This window comes from Heteronotia binoei, chromosome 7, assembly GCF_032191835.1.
Source record: "Heteronotia binoei isolate CCM8104 ecotype False Entrance Well chromosome 7, APGP_CSIRO_Hbin_v1, whole genome shotgun sequence".
NCBI lineage: Eukaryota > Metazoa > Chordata > Lepidosauria > Squamata > Gekkonidae > Heteronotia > Heteronotia binoei.
Genome location: NC_083229.1, coordinates 63955628 through 63976069, shown reverse-complemented (window position 1 = coordinate 63976069; position 20442 = coordinate 63955628). Strand labels below are relative to the sequence as shown.

Below are 20442 nucleotides of genomic sequence, written 5' to 3'. Positions count from 1 at the left end.
GCTTGTCACACCTTTGCTACTGGCTCCACCCCAATGTCTCCTGGCTCCACCCCCAAAGTCCCCAGATATTTCTTGAATTGGACTTGGCAACCCTAAATCCCAGGAGATCCCCAGCCACCACCTGGAGGTTGGAAAACCCACTCAAAGGCCTGATCTTGGTTGTATTCAGTATTAAGTTGTACAAAAGCAACCTTCTGTTGTACTTATATTATACTCCCTCACTCCCTCTCTCTTACAACTCCCCTATTTCTAAAGTGAATATCCAAAGGCCAAGTACACTGAGTTCTAAAACAGGGCAAGACAGAGGGAGGTCCTCAAAGAAATGTCTGGCAGTTTCCAAACTAAAAGGGATGGAGGGCTTCATGCTGCCAGGAAAAAAACTGCAAGAAAATAGGATCCCATATCTACCACAACAATCAGGATCTTACCTTCAGCATACCAAAAGCATGCAAGATTTCACAAGCACTTTTTAAAAAAAGTTAGGAATGCTGAACACACCAAATGTGTAAAACAGAACATGCTGGAGAATTGTAAATTGGCTTAAATTGTTTACTGTTAGGAATACTCAGTATCCTTATAAACAGACCTCAGATTCAGTGGGAGCTCACAGAAGCATAGCTCCTGCACCTTTCTGAGAGTTCCACTTCCTCCTTCTGAGAGTTCTACCTCCATTGGGGGGGAGCTGTCCCGGAGGCACCTACTTAATTGTGGGGTGCCTCAGGGAGCAGTTCTCTCCCCGATGTTATTTAACATCTACATGCGCCCCCTTGCCCAGATTGCCCGGAGGTATGGGCTGGGGTGCCACCAGTACACTGATGACACCCAGCTCTATCTATTGATGGGCGGCTGGGCTGTCGATGTTCCTATAAATTTGGACCGGGCGCTGCAGGCTGTAGCAGATTGGATCAGGTCGAGTGGGCTGAAATTGAATCCAGCGAAGACGGAGGTCCTGTGCCTGGGATGCGGTGCTCCGGATGGAGGGATCTCCCTTCCTGCTTTTGACGGTGCGTCACTGGTACCAGTGCGCAGGGTCAGGAGCTTGGGAGTGCTACTGGAGTCTTCCCTGACAATGGAGGCCCAGGTGGCAGCCACTGCCAAATCCGCCTTCTTTCATCTTAGGCGGGTGAGGCAGTTGGCTCCCTTCCTGGAGCGCAGTGACCTGGCAACAGTGATCCATGCAACGGTCACCTCGAGGCTAGACTACTGTAATGCCCTCTACATGGGCCTGCCCCTGTGCCGAACCCGGAAACTGCAGCTAGTGCAGAACGCAGCAGCCAGACTGCTATTGGGCCTACCCTGGTGGGAACATGTGAAGGCTAGGCTGCGGGAGCTGCATTGGCTGCCAATTGTTTACCGAGTTCGTTACAAGGTGCTGGTTATTACCTTTAAAGCCCTATATGGCCGAGGACCTGTCTACCTTAGGGACCGCCTCTCTCCATATGTTCCCCAGAGAGCACTACGATCTAGCTCACAAAATCTCCTAGAAGTACCTGGGCCAAAGGAGGCCAAACTAAAAATAACTAGAGAACAGGCCTTCTCTATAAAAGCATCCCAATGGTGGAACCAGCTGCCGGAAGAGGTGCGGGCCCTACGGGACCTTAGTCAATTCCGTAGGGCGTGCAAATAGTGTTGCCAAGTCCAATTCAAGAAATATCTGGGGACTTTGGGGATGGAGCCAGGAGACTTTGGGGTTGGAGCCAGGAGACATTAGGGGTGGAGCCAAGATCAAGCCTGTGACAAGCACAACTGAACTCCAAAGGGAGTTCTGGCTATCACATAGAAAGGGACCGCACACCTTTTTAAATGCCTTTCTTCCATAGGAAATCATGAAGGATAGGGGCACCTTCTTTTGGGGCTCGTAGAATTGGACCCCCTGGTACAATCGTTTTGAAACTTGGGAGGTATTTTGAGAAGAGGCACTAGATGCTATACTGAAAATTTGGTGCATCTACCTCAAAACACAGCTCCCCTAGAGCCTCTGATATCTGCAGATCAATTCCCCATTATTCCCTAAAACTGCCAGAGATCTAGAGCTGTGGGGACTGTGGGGGGTGGGGCTTCCCCGCCGGCTAGCTGGCTGGGGGGCGGGGGGAAACTTGTAAAACCAGGATATCCCCCGCTGGGACCTGGGGATTGGGAAGCCTACGTGCAAAACCGCCCTCTTCCAGCTAGCCTTTCAAGATGGAGCTTGAAATAAACATCACGCCATCACAAATATTAATAATTGAGATAACACCGAATAGAGATATTTTAGACTGTTTTTAGATTGTTTTAGATTATGTAAAAATTTAATAGTAAATTGTAATTTTATTGAATTGTATAACTGTTTTATTGTTCAATGGCTTTGCCATGCCTGTAAGCCGCCCTGAGCCTGCCTTGGCGGGGAGGGCGGGGTATAAATAAAATTTTATTATTATTATTATTATATTGCCCATTGAATAGTATTGCAGCTGCATAACAATCCCTGGATGAGCTCCACCACCTATTTTTCTACAAAACGACCGCTGCTTATACCTTTTCCTCAAGATTTTTGTACTAAAACACTTATGAATATTCAAGTGCATTTCTTTTAAACGTTAGGTCAAAGATAAACAGACATGGAATCAGTTTTGAGAAACTGAAAAGTCACAACTGTATCAAAAACTGCAATACAACAAAAATATTTAATATTCAGTTACACCAGTTTCTGATACAGTTGTGATTTTAGAATACTGTTTCAATACTCAAACTTGTTGGAGGAGGGAAAAAGGCAAGTGAATTTGCTCATTTAAAAAAGAGAAAATGTTTATCAAGCTATAAAATTGATAATAACTTGACAAACAAGTGCTTTACACTTATTGTAACAGAAGCGTCTGCAAAACATCTTAGTTCTATTACTGCAATATAACGTTACACAAACCCATTCATAGAAAATTTAAATCCTTGGTAATTTCAGAAATTCGAATTATAAACATGGTACAGATACATTTTTTTAAAAGCCCTCTAAATCCTGTAATGTTTAACATCATTACAAAGGCTATAGAAGACAAATAATTTTTAAAGAAAAAAATGAATCTGTGCAGCATTTCCCTTTCCAGTCATCCTAGTGTATATACAACACATGGACAGAAGTCTCCCCTACTATGAGGCTCCATTTCCAGCATTTATTTCCGCTCTAACTGCCACAAATTATACAATACTACAGCTGAACACTGGGCCCCTTTCCTTTCATCTGCACGCCAAGAGCAATCAGATTACCCTGGTAACCAGTGGTCACATGACCAGCACCTGCTCTTTTGGCTGGATGCCACTGACTAAAGCCATCTGCTTCCCTCAATCAGCTTTCAAACATTCTCAACACCTGCGCTGCAGCATTTTGTGGTTTCTTTTATCAAATCAGTGCAAAACTGCTTCCCAAACTTTACATATTTCTCAAATTTGTTTAAATCAAAGGTAAGCCTGTCATAGTTGAACTGCTGCCAGGTAAAGCTAGTTGACAGGCTAGTGCTTTTTACTAGTGACCTCTATAAATCAGAGCTAAGCATACAATATAATTTAATAGCAGTTAGGGTACACTGAGTGCACCTTCAGTACATGAGTAACAGGCTTAACATATTGAAGAACAGCACAGGCCAGGTCTGATTTTAAAAAGTCAATTTGCAGAAAGGCCGGAATGTGCTAATGATTTCTATTGTTTAAGACATACAGAATCTCTAAGTGCTTAGGACACAAGAGGTTTCATGAAAACCAGGAAGCCGAGAGTGGAATTTGTAACATCTGTATCTGCACAAAGATTTTTTTAAACACCACTAATATTTCCTGTTTATAATAATAAGAGTCTGATAATGTTACATCTTTTATGACCTGTGTAATGCAGCAAAATACAGGATTTCTCACATAATATAGGTCTTCCAGTAGTTATAGTCACGATAAATAAAATAAAGGCACATGTGCACACAGACACAGAATTTATATAGGAACAAGACAATAGTTCCATGAGATTTTATTCCAGTTCCAATTTTAGATGAATAGCCAAGCCCAAGAGACTCTATGTTTAGCAGAATATATTAAAGGATACAATAAACTGCAGAAGAATTTTGTATCACTGATCTGCTGTTTGGAGTTTAGAAAATCTTACCTGGTGGTTGAGAACATCAACTGCCTACCACAATCAACAGTCACAAAGACGTCTCCAGTTTCAAAGGCAACACGGATGAGACCATAGCCATATTCAAAACTTAGTACTACATACATTAGAAAGCACATTCTGTAACTGCATATGTGCAAATAAACACATGGATAAAATATTCAAAACTTATCTGAGGTACTTGGTTTTGCTGTTAAGCTTAGGGGAAAAATCCCGAACACCTGTAGCTTTCTCACTTAAAGACTAGCCTTTCTTGAACATTTTGATTTTTAATAGACACACACACATATCATCAGGTATTCTTTCAGACTTCAACCAAAATACCAATTCAAAGCTTCTCCTTATGCTCATCCATTGACAGGTATGGCACACAAACTCAGAAGAAAGAACTAGCAAAATGGCAGTGTGACGAAATAAGGTTTGCCACAGGAGGTGGCGGCGGCTACAGGTGTAGCCAGCTTCAAGAGGGGGTTAGATAAAAATATGGAGCAGAGGTCCATCAGTGGCTATTAGCCACAGAGTGTATATATATGTGTATATATCTATATCTATACATATATATGTACACACACACACACACACACACACACATATATATATATATATATATATATATATATATATATATATATATATATATATATATATATATATATATATATATATATATAAATTATTGGCCACTGTGTGATACAGAGTGTTGGACTGGATGGGCCGTTGGCCTGATCCAACATGGCTTCTCTTATGTTCTTAAGGTTATGATATAAAACAATAGAAAGGAAATATAAGGCAGGCAAAGTATAAAGAAAGCAGCACAACACATGAAAGACTTAAGCAGGAAATACAAAAGCAACCACCTGTCAGCTCCTGAGCATTTCTCAATAATCAGGCCTTTCTGTTGTTCAGAAAAGGTTCATTTTATTGACAGACACTATAAAGCAGTATGACTCTCTGTGTCAGATCTGGCCCTCACCATTGAGGCTAGATCTGTATATCCCCTCCTGCACAGTTGTGAGCCCACCAACATTCTCCACAAAAAGCCTGTGAAAAGCAGGAGTGAGTGTTTCTTGCCCAGCCCCCACTGAGTATTAGCTGGTGCCAAGACAGTCTCTGAAAAAGAGAGATGTCCTTGAAAGCCAGACACAGGTCTCTCCAACAGGGCAGAGTGATTACTTTGTAAGGTACAGATTGAAGCAAAGCAAGCAAGGCAAAACAGAATTATAATCCCACCCCCCAAACATTCCCAGTGCAGTCACAGAAACACGGAATAGCAATATTCATGGCAAATTCCCTTAACATCACCACCACAAAATGAATTCAGAGTAAGGAGCAAACAGGGCCAAATCAGCCACAGTCAAAACAAGCTTTTAGTGTTATGGGACACTAAAGGGACACTGAGGGACGGTGGCTCAGTGGTAGAGCATCTGCTTAGGAAGCAGAAGGTCCCAGGTTCAATCCCTGGCATCTCCAAAAAAGGGTCCAGGCAAATAGGTGTGAAAAACCTCCGCTTGAGACCCTGGAGAGCCGCTGCCAGTCTGAGAAGACAATACTGACTTTGATGGACCAAAGGTCTGATTCAGTATAAGGCAGCTTCATATGTTCATATGTTGTTCATATGACAATAGTTTAATTTGGGATTTCTACTTTACAGCATCTCAAAAGCTGACAGGCTATAAAACTAAATTAAAAACCTCCATAAAACTAAAGCAAGGAACTCTCTATATTAGGGGTGTCAAATGTGTGGCCCAGGTGCTGAATCAGGCCCCCAAGCAACAGCCTGTCATCTGCTTTCTTCTCCCTCTCTTGCTTCCTTTTGCATCACAGCTTGCTTTGTCTGGCTTGATCAATTGCACAGGAGCTACAGAACAAAGCCTCTGTTTTCTCCATTGGCTGAGGCTCCTCCCTTGGGGTGGAAGGGGGGAGGAATAGCTTGTTTGCCAAGCTCTCTCAATCACACAGAAGAGCTACTGAGCCAAGTCTCTCTTCCTTCTGTTTGTTGAGGCTTCTCCCCCCCCCCCGGTCCCCTGGGGAAGGAAAGAGTCAGAGCTTCCTTTGCCCAGTTCCCTGGATCACATGGGAGAGATACAAAGAAAGCACCTTTAAGACCAATGAGTGCTAATGTTTTAAGCATGTTTTATTTTAACCTTTAAAAAAAAAATCTTTGTATTTGTCTGAGTCCTTTATGAAGTTTATATTTCTGCTATCTGGCATTACATTTTATGACACACATGGCCTGGCCTGATAAGGTCTCATTTATGTCAGATCTGGTCCTCATAGCAAATAAATTTGACACCCCTGCTCTATATAATGTCACATAGATTTAAACCATCAATTTTAAAGTATAACAGAAAGCTTTAACATTAATGAAATGACAATTAAAGATCAAAAGCTGTGCATGAATCTTATATCCCAGGGTTCCATCTCACATGGATTCAGAGAGTGTGTTATTTAAATATATACACACACAGCTACTGCATTTTTCAGTAGGATGCTATTTAAACTGGAAAGACTCAAGCAGCTGCACAATTTCTCTCCTGCCCATACATGCATATACTTTGTTATATCCTCCCTACCAGATGCATGAGATAATACCATGGACAACCAAGTTCTACATGGCTCAGTGAGCGATGAGGATCCTGCTTGAATGGAAAGAGAAAAAAAAAGCATCATCTGAACCCAAATTCTGCAACACCTGTTAAGTGGTGAGCATTATATATATATATATATATATATATATATATATATATATATATATATATATATATATATATATATATATTATCTTTGCACAAAAGTTCTATACCAGGTGTCCCCAGTGTGGTGCCCATGGGAGCCATGGTGCCTGCCAACATCTTTTCTGGTGCCCACCAAGTGTTTTTAGAAGATGAGCAGGGCCAGGTAGGGCTTTTGCCCAGCAAAATATATTATTGGCTGTGCAGATTTTTAAAAATGTTGCTTTGGCATCAGCTGCCACTACAGCATAAGAATCTTCACTGTGTGACTGAAGAAAAGCTCTAGTAATAATTTTGTGGCTGGCTCTGCCTTCTAAGACAGCCACTTTGTGGCTGTACACATTATGCCATGTCAGAATTTCAAAGGCGCCTGCAGTCTCAAAAAGATTATAAACCCATGTTCAATACAATAGACCCTCACCATCCATTAATTTATCATTTGTAGTTTCACTTATTCAGCCTGACTACATGTTGTGGCTACATTGAGCACATGACCCTCCCCTTCTGGGCATTCAGTCAATGGGCAGAAAGGGGAGAGTTGTCATGAGCATGCTGGCTCTGCCCTCTGCCTATTCACAATTATCTCAACTTCAGCAACTGCTGCTGGATGAGTCATGCGGCCCAGTCCTGCTGCTGGATCTGGACAACCTGTCTGCTTGGCACTCCCACGTGACTCATCTGGGGGGTGACACTGCTGCTACTGAGCAACTTGTCTGAGACAAATCTTGATGCTGGAAAGTTGTGTGACTCACAACAGGTGGCAGCATCTGCCTTCTTCTCAGTTGGCCAGCCCAGTGGCAATGCTGCAGTCAACACTGGCACTGCACCTAATTCACCTTAATTGGGCTTTGCTCCAATGGATGGAGATGGTAGAGGATAGAAATGGGCAGGGGAGGGACCTTACCCAGGCCATTTTGGTCTCTCAGTCTGCCCCTGTCAATATTTGTGGATTCTGCCATTCACAGTGATCCTGGGAACAAATACTCTGTAAATATATGGTGTGCAATACACACAGTTACTTAACACAGATTAGAATCCTTCCTCCACTGGACACTGAGGTAGAAGGTTGGAGCTACCTTTATTCAACTTTAAACATAGTGCCCATTAATACCTTTCCTGTTGAACATGAAGTGAGTTTTAGAAAGTGGATGGAGCAATGTGGGCCTTCTGCCTAGAAGGGCTTCTGACTGCCCACTGGAGATCTGGTTGGTCTCTCCCAGTGTATTTTTAAAAATTGATATTAACCTTCTCCCTGCACTTGGGCTTCCTGTGTTTGTATGGCTCTACCTTCTGTAGCAGGCATTTTGTAGTTGCACTCACTAGGCTATGTCAGAATTCCAAAAATGCCACAGGATCAAAAAGGCTGAGGACCTCTGAACTATAAACTGTGAACAGGAAACTGTGTTTAAGGGTGTTTGAACAGTGCCGATACATCCAACTTTTATAATATGAAGTAAAAAACAGACCGTGTTCTAGTCATTGTGAATTATTTACCCTTTCTCCCCGTCAGGACTGTAGTAGCAGATGGAAGAAAAAACCCAGCACTGACCAGGGGTGGGATTCTAGCCGGAGCTCCTTTGCATATTAGTCCACACCCCCTGATGTCACCAATCCTCCAAGAGCTTACAAGGCTCTTTTTTGTAAGCTCTTGGATGACTGACTACATCAGGGGTGTGTGGCCTAATATGCAAAGGAGTTCCGGCTAGAATTCCACCCCTGGCAGTGACTATCCTCTTCTTGGTCAAAGTCCACTGCTACATTCTCACCTTTTCTCACACACAAAGGGGGAAAAGAAAAATCTACTCTCACCACTGTCTTGAATGCACAGGTAGCCTTAGGTTAGGCATGCCACAGCTTTACAGACTCAGACTACTGTGTATAACTGGGAGATAATCTGCTTTACACAATTACCTGATAATGGTCTGCATCCAGCCATACCATTAAGAAAAAGTAACTACTCTTTTCTTAGAAGTGGGCAGCAGCAGCAGTCTCCCTTTTCTGCTTCACTAGATTACCATAAGAAACTCCAAGGTAAGATTACCACAAAATTTCTGGCAATTTCTAGAACTATCATTGTCAACTGGGGGAAATGGGAACCCTACTGAAGAGGGAAGGGGAGGAATTGGTGGAAATTAGCACAACCTTATATATATTGGCACTTTAAAAAGCTCTTATTAGTGGAATGAACAAAAGCCACTAGAAGAAAGCACTAGAATTTACAATCTACAAATCTCTAGTTATATAAAGCTGTCTTGATTTTTCAGTTTCAATTTTCATACAGAATTATAGGATGCCAAGAGACAGAGTATATGGACTACTTGAGCATTTAACTGAAATTTGGAAGAAACATATAATTATTTTCGTTAATTTTCATCTTGTTTACTATTCATTCCTCATTTATTCCTCTTGCAATGAAATATTGTGAGAGAAGAGAGATTCTAGGTCATATGGTGAGCCATACACCTCACTACATCTCTCAGGGAGTTCACTACATCTCTCGGAGATTTCTGGCTGAATTCAGTACCGATCACAAGAACTACAGCTCCCAGTAAACTTCTGCCCTCTTTCAAAAGACTTCTCTGCAGGGTTTCACAGTTTCCATGTTTAAAAGCAGAAACATTTTAAAGCAGCCAAATAAAATTGTCAAAACATTGGGCAACAGTGTGAAATATGCAGAAAAGACTGTACTAGCTTAGGGAGAAAGGAAAACAAAGTATCTAGCATCTCTTGCTAGAAGCAGTCTTTGGGTCTTCATGCTTTTGAATTTATAGTCCAGAGTAGACTACTTACTCCTGATAAATCCTAAATTAATTCTCCTGGAATTGGGGTTTCTTCCATATGATTTTCTTATTGGCACTAAAGCCAAAGTTAGCAGTCACAAAAACCTGATCAGCACACCAAGCACTTGTGCAAAACTGGTTTCTACAACATACCAAACTATCTTTTAAAAGTTTTACTGTGTACAACTACAGCACAAGGGATCTGCATAGGAGGAAACAACCAGAAGACATGCAAAGAGACGTGACAGAAGGTGAAAAATCTTCAGATTGTGAAGCTGTTTTCATGGATCTGAACTGCATTAGGGCACTGAGAACATTCTATGAACTGGGGTTGTTTTCGACAGGCAGAGCCAAGTTTACAGCATACAAGGGGAAATGAAAAATGATCAAGTTTTTTTTACAGCTGTAAAAAAAGATAAATAGCAATGCATATCTTTTTTTTAAAAAATCCTTAATAATTTTACTTTTTCATCTAGTATTAGAGCTAGACAATTAGATTAAAGCAAGTTTAAGATATTTTTTAACACCACACGCACAGGACAATCCTTAAAAAGTTAGTCTCAGCTGAATGGACAAGGCTGTAAATGATGCAATCCTAAAGAAAAGAGCACCCTTCTAAAAACACTGACTTCAATGGATTTAGAAGAATGCTATTATATAGGTTGCAGTTTACCTACTTTATTTTTTTACTGTGTAATTTTGTGTTTTGCTTTTTAATAGATGCAATCAATTTTGCTTTATTTCTGTTATAATTTCATTTGAAATGAAATGTACCTGTAGGCTGACCCTGATATTCTAAGATAAAAACCAAAGAGATGAACTGTTCAATGATTAATTTATATTTACGGAATTTTAGCTATTATTGGGTAGAACTAAAAGCATAGTTCTGTGATCATTTTGCCTCACGGTATAATGAGTACTCAGCTTCCTGAGGGGGGGGGGGAGTGTAGATGACTGGGGAAGGCAATGGCAAACCACTCCGTAAAAAGTCTGCCATGAAAACGTTGTAATGCGACGTCACCCCAAAGTTGGAAACGACTGGTGCTTGCACAGGGGACTGCCTTTACCTTTACTGTTGTTTAAGGAAAGCATCTGCATCTCCAGGAATTGTAGTTTAAGGAGAGTATCGGCATCCCTCTGTGTGTGTGTTAAAAGCAGTCTGAAAAGTAGCTATTTTCAGTAGGAAAATGACCTAATGAGAAAGAGTTAACCCTCTCCTGCCTTTCCATTCTCCCCCTTTAACTGCAGCCCCCTCTGTAGCTGTACCCTACACGTATGTGTTCAGTTTTCCCAAACAAAAACACCCTCCCCCAAAATATCATACTGGTATTTTTCTGGGGTTTTAAAGCCAAAAATAAATTAGAGATTCTTTTGGCTACTGATACAGCTGAGCCTGAATAAAAGCTGATATTATTTGGCTTTTATCAGGGTGATCCTATGAGAGGGCATTTAAAGAGACCATGGTCTCTTTAAATGCCTCTTTTCCCTCCACTGAAAGTAATAGAGGATAGGAGAATCTTCTTTCGGGGCACACAGAATAAAACTTGGGGGAAAGGGTTGAGGAGAGGAACCAGCAGCTATGCTGCAAATCTGGTGCCTCTACCTCAAAAACAGCTCCTCCAAAGCCCCAAATAAATTCTCCATTATACCCTATGGGGATCAACGGTCCTTATAGGGTTTAATGGAGCTGAATAAATTCAGGAATATTGGGAAATAACCAGTATTTTTAAGGTTCAATATACTTGTAAAAACAGCAGGTTTTTTTCTGCACACCCCTACTGTATTAAAAATCAGAACAAATAATTACAATGGTACAGTACAAGACAGAGACAGGATACAGGATGATCTTGACAGGCTGGAAAACTGGGCTAAAACAAATAAAATGAATTTTAATAGGGATAAATTTCTGCATTTAGGTAGGAAAAATCAAATGCATCATTATAGGATGGGGGAGACTTGTCTTGCAAGTAGTATGTGTGAAAAGGATCAGGGATGTCCAACTAATTTGTTAAGAGGGGCCGGATCAGACACAAATGGGACTTTGTGGAGCCAGACCATGTATGTCATAAAATGTAGTGTGAGGTAGAAGAGATATAAACTTTATAAAGGACACAGACAAACACATTTAAGGATATTATTTTTTAAGTTAAATACAAATATGCTTAAAACTCTTGCAATATTTTGTTTAAAATGGAACGATGCGGGAATAGTAGGATTTGGCAATTCCTCATAGGAATTCCCCTTACCATCTTCGTTGCCCTCCTGTGGACACATTCCAGCTTGTCTATATCCTTCTTAAATTGTGGTGCCCCAAACTGAACACAATATTCTAGGTGAGGTCTAACCAGAGCAGAGTAAAGCGATACCATAACTTCACGTGATCTGGACAGTATACTTCTGTTGATACAGCCCAAAATTGAATTTGCCTTTTTAGCCACTGCATCACACTGCTGACTAATGTTCAGTGTATGGTCCACTAAGACCCCTAAATCAGAGTATCAAATGCCCATCCCACTGGCCCACCCAGGGCTTTAATCAGGCCCCCATGGCTTTTTCTCCCCCTTCTACTACTCTTGTCCACACCATTTGAAGCTCTCAGGCTGATGAAGTTCCCTGCTCTTTCAGTCTCGTCTTTGCAGCTTGGAACAGGAAGCAAAGGTGCAAGGAAAACATGCAATCTTTTTGTCCCATTAAGGTCTCTGTGCCCAGATAGACCTTAATGGAAAATCCATTCCACATTTTCCTTGCAACTTTGCCTGTGCTGCAACCAATACTCCCTCTAAGGTATGGAGTCTTGTGAGCAAAAATTCTACTTCCTGAGTTACTGGTATTAAAGTTGTGAGCCACTGCATAAATTAGCTTGCTTTGGGGCCAGCTTGTTTCTGCTCAATGGACCTGACCCAGTGAATACTCTAACCTGGGAACCCCGAGCCAAAGGAAGATATTACACTGGAGACCTATTGATTTGATTAGACCCCAGGGAGTGGGGAAAGCTTGCAATGCCATCTCCTTGTCTTCCCAGGCTCAGAGAATTTTATATTTTAGTTTCTGCTGTAATTCTTCTGCTTTTTAAAAATGTTTTAAAAACTGAATTGCCAAATCCCACTATTTCCCCACCTTTCCATTTTAAAAAAATCTTGTAAGAATTTTAAGCATGTCTGTATTTTAATTTTAAAATTATATCTTTAACTGCATTTGTCTGTATCCTTCATAAAGTTTATATCTCCGCTACATCACACTACATTTTATGTCACACATGGCCCAGCCCTCGCAAAGTCCCATTTGTGTCCGATCTGGCCCTCCTAACAAATGTGTTGAACACACATGATCAAAAGCATTCAAATATATTGCAAATATGAGCACTTCATGTAAATGAAAACTCAGACGTTCACAGTTCTGGGACTAAAGAATTCACAAAAAATGTTATTCATTGCCAAAATGTTAAAATTACTTATTTTCCTAGACCAATGCAGGTGGTACCTCCCGGGGGGGTGGTGGGGGGTGGCAGTTGGATTACTAAGGGGGGACCCAAGAGGCAAGGGGACATGAGGGGAATGCTGGAGACTGGCCTCTTCAACTGTTTTGTTCACTTATTTAAGATTGACCAGGTTTATAGCACCATGCTGGCAAGTTTCTGCCTCTGAATAAGACTGAAATCTGGAGGAAACAATGAGAATTTTTAGTAAAAACACCACAAGAGTTTTAGTCAGACCAGTATACCAATTTTGAACAACTGTCATCACTGAATGTGTTTTTGCCTCTTTGCCATTTTTCAAGTTTTTGTTGATAAGTCCTTAACATAACAGTGCTAAGTGTGGTGTTGCTGTGTTAGAACATAAGAATGTAAGAAAAGCCATGTTGGATCAGGCTAATGGCCCATCCAGTCCAACATTTTGTGTCACACAGTGGCAAAAAAAACCCCCAAGTGCCATCAAGAGGTCCAGCAGTGGGGCTAGAAGCCCTTCTACTGTGCCCCCCCAAGCACAAGAATACAGAGCATCACTGCCCCAGACAGAGAGTTCCAACAATAAGCTGTGGCTAATAGCCACTGATGGATCTCTGCTCCATATACTTATCTATTCCCCTCTTGAAGCTGTCTATGCTTGTAGCCGCCACCACCTCCTGTGGCAATGAATTCCACATGTTAATCACCCTTTGGGTGAAGAAGTACTTCCTTTTATCAGTTCCTTTTTATCAATTTTGGTGCCTTTACCTCAAAAACAGCCCGCTCCCAGAGCCCCAGGATCAATTTTCCACTATACCCTATGGGAATTCGTCACCATAGGGAATAATGCCCAGCATACATTTCCCTTCCCACCCACCCCCTGCTTTGTGATGATCCTGAAGTGGAGAGAGGGCCTCCAAACTGGATCCCCTGCCCTCACCTGGGGATTAGCAACCCTAGCTGATTATGAAATAGGCTTTTCAGCTATAAAAGTGTTATTTTGTTGCAATTTGCCCAGTTTTAGTTTATAAAGGTTATATAAGGATTTAAATTTTCTCAAGTGTTTTCAAAAAGGAAAAATTTGCAGAACAAGTGATGAACTCTAAGAGATCAGGCATGACAAAGGTGGGATACAAGATGATCATTGGTCGGGGTCGCAGAATCTCGATCCACAGCATCAAAGAGGCCAAGTTCAAGATGACCAGAACCAGGGCGTTTTCTGTTGTGGCTCCTGCCTGGTGGAATGAGCTGCCGGAGGAGGTTAGGGCCCTGAGAGAGCTTCCACAGTTCTGCAGGGCCTGTAAAATGGTGCTTTTCAGCCAGGCATTCTTAAATCAAAATCGATAACAACAGGACAGCAGAAATTAATCCACTTGGCCCACCTCGAATATCATATTGTACACTGGGGATTCCGGTGCTCCTGGGGAGGGGAAAGTACAGCGGTGGGAACAGGCATAGATTTAAGGGAAAGAGCCTGAGATATCAGAAAGCTCGGCCTCCTTCCAGCCTGCGTCCCATCCCAATGATTGCAGACGGTGGGGCCAAGTGGAAGCACCTGCCTCCGACGTTGGTGTTGTATAATGGCAGGTCCATTAATAATAAGACCTTTGTCCTCCGGGACTTTCTGCTAGAGCAGAACATGGACTTGGCTTGCGTGACTGAGACCTGGGTGCGATATGGGGAGACAGTTGTTCCCTCCCAGTTAGCTCCACCTGGTTTCTCGGTCCATCACCAATCACAGACTAGCGGGTGGGGGGAGGAGTGGCGGCATTCATTCGGGAGGTGGCTCAGCAGTACTGATGCTTTTAGACCTGTCTGCCGCATTTGACATGGTTGACCATCAGTTACTGACCTGCTGCCTCGCCGATGCTGGGATATGGGGGTCGGCCTTACAATGGCTCTCCTCTTCCCTTCAGGGTTGGCGACAAAGGGTGGTGATAGGGAAGGAGCTGTCTCAATGGCACCAACTTGTGTGTGGTGTGCCACAAGGGACAGTTCTATCCCCGATGTTGTTCAACATCTACATGCGCCCCCTTGCCCAGAGGTTTGGGCTGGGATGTCATCAATATGCAGATGACACCCAGCTTTATCTACTGATAGGCAGCCAGTCCAACTCCTTCATAAAAGATCTGACCATGGCATTTCAAGCTGAAGCAGGGTGGCTCAGGCTGAGTCAACTGAAGTTGAATCCGACGAAGATGGAGATTCTGTACCTAAGTCGTGGTGGTCCTGGGAGCTGAGGTCTTACTACTAACCTTTGATGGGGCACCACATACACCGGTGCCCAAGGTCAAAAGTTTAGGGGAGCTCCTGGATCCCTCTTTAAATATGGAGGTCCAGGTGGCAGCCACTGCCAGATCAACCTTCTATCATCTGCGGCTGATAAGGCAGTTGGTCCCCTACTGCGAGTGCAGCGACTTGGCGACAGTGATCCACGCCACAATCACCACAAGATTGGATTACTGTAATCTCTTCTTCATGGGGCTACCCTTGTCTCAAACCTGGAAGCTTCAACTAGTGCAGAACGCAGCAGACAGGTTGTTAATGGGCCTTCCTTTAAGTGAACACATTCAACCTGTGCTGAAAGCGCTGCACTGGTTGCCTATTGCATACCGAGTGTGTTTCAAGGTGTTGGTTCTCACATTTAAGGCCCTATATGGCCAAGGGCCTGCATACCTTAGGGACCACCTTTCCCCATATGTTCCCCAGAGAGCACTTCGGTCAGAATCACAAAGGAGGCCAGGCTCATGACAACTAGAGCCAGAGCCTTCTCTGTAGTGGCTACATTCTAGTGGAATGAGTTGCCGGAAGAGGTCAGGGCCCTGCAAGAGCTCATACAGTTCTGCAGGGCCTGTAAGATGGCACTCTTCCACCAGGCATTTGTAAACTAGACTGCTGGCCACTACAGTCCTAGGTAACATATGAACCATCCCTTGAAATCTGCTGTACAGCAGCTGCGGAGAAGACAATTTAAGATCGGCAAACAGAGAATCGGAAACTAAGATTATAGCGCCAAAATATTTTTATGCATTTTATGTTTCTATATTATTCTATGGTTTATAGTTTTAATGTATTATTGTATTTACCGTATTTTTTTGAACCATAAGACGCAGTTCCCCCCCCAAAAAAAAGTGGGGGGGAAAGTGTGTGCGTCTTATGGAGCGAAGGTACCTTCCTGGGGGGGGGGCGAGCCGCTGTCTCCACCTCTGATCCCGGCGCTTCCCCGCGCCTGCCTGGCTCCAGCTTCTTTCATCAAGCGCTGAGATCGCTCCACGTGGCCCCTCCCTCCGCCCTCCGATCCCAGCGCTTGCTGTAAGAATCAGAGCTCAGCCAAGCTGTAAGGCAAGCACCCTCCCCCTCCGCAAATCCAGTGCTTTGCGAGGGCCGGCTGCAGAGGGGCAGCGTGCTTCCTCCTTGCCTGATAGCCTAGCTCGATCTCTGATGCTTACAGCAAGCGCCAGGATCGCTCCCTCCGCCCTCCGATCCCAGCGCTTGCTGTAAGAATCAGAGCTCAGCCAGGCTGTCAGGCAAGCACCCTCCCCCTCCGCAAACCCAGCGCTTTGCGAGCACCAGCTGAAGAGGGGGCAGCATGCATCCTCCTTGCCTGATAGCCTAGCTCGATCTCTGATGCTTACAGCAAGCGCCAGATGGCTCCCTCTGCCCTACGATCCCAGCGCTTGCTGTAAGAATCAGAGCTCAGCCAAGCTGTCAGGCAAGCACCCTCCCCCTCCGCAAACCCAGCGCTTTGCGAGCGCCGGCTGCAGAGGGGGCAGCGTGCCTCCTTCTTGCCTGATAGCCTAGCTCGATCTCTGATGCTTACAGCAAGTGCCAGGATCGCTCCCTCCGCCCTCCAATCCCAGCGCTTGCTGTAAGAATCAGAGCTCAGCCAGGATGTCAGGCAAGCACCCTCCCCCTCCGCAAACCCGGCGCTTTGCGAACGCCGGCTGTAGAGGGGGCAGCGTGCTTCCTCCTTGCCTGATAGCCTAGCTGGAGCTCCGTTGCTTACAGCAAGCACCAGGATCGCTCCCTCCGCCCTCCAATCCCAGTGCTTGCTGTAAGAATCAGAGCTCAGCCAGGCTGTCAGGCAAGCACCCTCCCCCTCCGCAAACCCAGCGCTTCGCGAGCGCTGGCTGCAGAGGGGGCAGCGTGCTTCCTCCTTGCCTGATAGCCTAGCTGGAGCTCTGATGCTTACAGCAAGCGCCAGGATCGCTCCCTCCGCCCTCCGATCCCAGCGCTTGCTGTAAGAATCAGAGCTCAGCCAGGCTTTCAGGCAAGCACCCTTCCCCTCCGCAGCGAGCGCCGGCTGCAGAGGGGGCAGCGTGCCTCCTCCTTGCCTGATAGCCTAGCTGGAGCTCTGTTGCTTACAGCAAGCACCAGGATCGCTCCCTCCGCCCTCCGATCCCAGTGCTTGCTGTAAGAATCAGAGCTCAGCCAGGCTGTCAGGCAAGCACCCTCCCCCTCCACAAACCCAGCGCTTTGCGAGCGCCGGCTGCAGAGGGGGCAGCGTGCCTCCTTCTTGCCTGATAGCCTAGCTCAATCTCTGATGCTTACAGCAAGTGCCAGGATCGCTCCCTCCGCCCTCCGATCCCAGCGCTTGCTGTAAGAATCAGAGCTCAGCCAGGCTGTCAGGCAAGCACTCTCCCCCTCCGCAGCGAGTGCCGGCTGCAGAGGGGGCAGCGTGCCTCCTCCTTGCCTGATAGCCTAGCTTGATTTCTGATGCTTACAGCAAGCACCAGGATCGCTCCCTCCGCCCTCCGATCCCAGCGCTTGCTGTAAGAATCAGAGCTCAGCCAAGCTGTCAGGCAAGCACCTTCCCCCTCCGCAAACCCAGCGCATCTCGAGCGCCGGCTGCAGAGGGGGCAGCGTGCCTCCTCCTTGCCTGATAGCCTAGCTTGATTTCTGATGCTTACAGCAAGCACCAGGATCGCTCCCTCCGCCCTCTGATCCCAGCGCTTGCTGTAAGAATCAGAGCTCAGCCAGGCTGTCAGGCAAGCACCCTCCCCCTCTGCAGCGAGCGCCGGCTGCAGAGGGGGCAGCGTGCCTCCTCCTTGCCTGATAGCCTAGCTGGAGCTCTGATGCTTACAGCAAGCACCAGGATTGCTCTCTCCGCCCTCCGATCCCAGTGCTTGCTGTAAGCATCAGAGCTCAGCCAGGCTGTCAGGCAAGCCCCCTCCCCCTCCGCAAACCCAGCGTTTTGCGAGCGCCGGCTGCAGAGCGGGCAGCGTGCCTCCTTCTTGCCTGATAGCCTAGCTCGATCTCTGATGCTTACAGCAAGTGCCAGGATCGCTCCCTCTGCCATCCGATCCCAGCGCTTGCTGTAAGAATCAGAGCTCAGCCAAGCTGTCAGGCAAGCACCCTCCCCCTCCGCAAACCCAGCGCTTCGCGAGCGCTGGCTGCAGAGGGGACAGCATGCTTCCTCCTTGCCTGATAGCTTGGAAATACGGTACTGGCGCGTCAAACTTCCGGCTCTTCCAGTCTTCTGTACTGCTCTCCTCTTAGATATTGTAGAGGAAAGGGAGGGGGGGATGTGGTTTGATGCGCCAGAATTTGCACGGGCTTTATAGCCCCTGGAAATTCTGCCCCGTCAAACGTCTGGCTCTTTCAATCTTCTGAAGTGCTCTCCTTTTAGATACTGGAGAGGAAAGAAAGGATCACTGCCTCTGCCCTGCGATCCCGGTGCTTGCTGTAAGCATCAGAGCTGGAGCCAGGCAGACAGGCACGGAGGATGGAGGCTGCCCTCTCCACAGCCGGCGCTCGCAAAGCGCTGGGTTTGCGGAGGGGGCGGGTGCTTCCTCTGTGCCTGACTGCAGCTCTCATGCTTTCAGCAAGCGCCGGGATCGGAGGGCAGAGGGAGCGATCCTGGCGCTTGCTGTAAGCGTCAGAGCTGGAGCCAGGCAGACAGGCAGGGAGGAAGCACGCTGCCCTCTCTGCAGCCGGCGCTCGCAAAGCGCTGGGTACCGTGGCGCGATCCCAGCGCTTGCTGGAAGAAGCTTGAGCCAGGCAGGCAGGCGCGGGGGAAGCGCCGGGATTAGAGGCGGAGGCAGCGGATCGCCCCCCAGGAGGAAGGTGCGTCCTATGGTCCGGAGCGCCTTATGGTCCGTAAAATACGGTACTTATGCACCTGCATGTCTATGTGAGCTGCCCTGAGCCCGCCTTGGTGAGAAGGGCGGGATACAAATGGAATAAAATAAATAAATAAAATATTGTGACTGGGGATCTTTTTCCAATACTGAGGAAATTTGGGTAGTGGAGGACAAACTAACTGAGCTACAAAATGACACTGAGCTGAAATCAATGCTTAAGAAATTGTACCAAGAGTTCTTGTCCCAAAGGAAATTTCTGATAGCTATCCTGCACTATGGACAGTAATTAAGAAGCTCCTTGTTGTATTTACATCATATTTGGTGGAACGTGGTTTTTGAGTGGTTATCCAACTTTTCTCCAAGCAAAGAAACTGACTCTAAATTACTAAATGTGGTGATTTAAGACTCCTACTAAGTCGCTTTAAGCCAGACATTGGGAAACTGGTATCAAATCACTAAGCCTGTTTTAGGGAGAGCAGGTAAGAAATAGGATGAAATAAATACACAAACAGTGAAGTAATTACTAAATGCAATAACTAAGATTCTGGCTAAATAACTATTAGCCTTTGAAAAGCTTGTGTGACTGGATCAAGTCCATATGTTTTATTGAATAAATTAAAGTTTTGATTGGATTTTGGATAAATGTGCAATTAATTGTTATTTCATTTTTATTGTTAGTATCTTCCTTAGTGTGTCATTGAAACTGTTATTCTGAATAATGCTTTTTATAGGACACAGGATGGGGTGGTGGGGATTAGTTTATGGAACCAAGGTGGTAGTGGCCCCCCAAAAAATTTGGGAATCACTGTCCTTGACAAACAATGTAATGTCACCAAAAAAGACTAACACATTTACTAAGACATTAGCTTTCCCACTACCTATATCATCAAATGTAGGAAAATTCTCTAGAATTTATTGTTTTGTGGTTCCCAGTTTCAGGAGGGAAAAAGGCAGGCAATGCAAGATTACTCGGATCAGTTTGTATATAACTGTACCTGCAACTTGTGAGAACAGTGGAACATGTAACCACTGTTCACATAGTGCTGATTCTTAACACACATGAATGAAAGATTGCGGAAGCCGATCTGCCTTGCCTTCCTAGTCCCCAAGCAGCCCCCAGCATGGCCACAGAACCACTCTTCAGGTTGAGAATTTCCTGAACAAAATGTCATGCAGCTTTTTTTGGTGGGGGTGGGGTCCTTGTAAAGAAGAGGAATCAGGTGAAATCTCCCCTCGTTCTGCAATGAGTGGAGCGTTTAAATTTTATTTAATTGGA

At 45.0% G+C, this 20442-nt stretch overlaps 1 protein-coding gene and 1 non-coding gene across 10 annotated transcripts in view; one reads left to right on the top strand and one right to left on the bottom strand.

Moving 5' to 3' along the window:
* LOC132575191 (chromodomain-helicase-DNA-binding protein 7-like) overlaps positions 1-20442 on the bottom strand; it is a 313791-nt gene that overhangs the window by 120589 nt on the left and 172760 nt on the right. The gene's annotated exons all lie outside the window — the stretch shown is intronic.
* Positions 5530-5596, top strand: TRNAP-AGG (transfer RNA proline (anticodon AGG)). The gene has a single exon. It is a non-coding gene; the product is annotated as a tRNA-Pro (tRNA).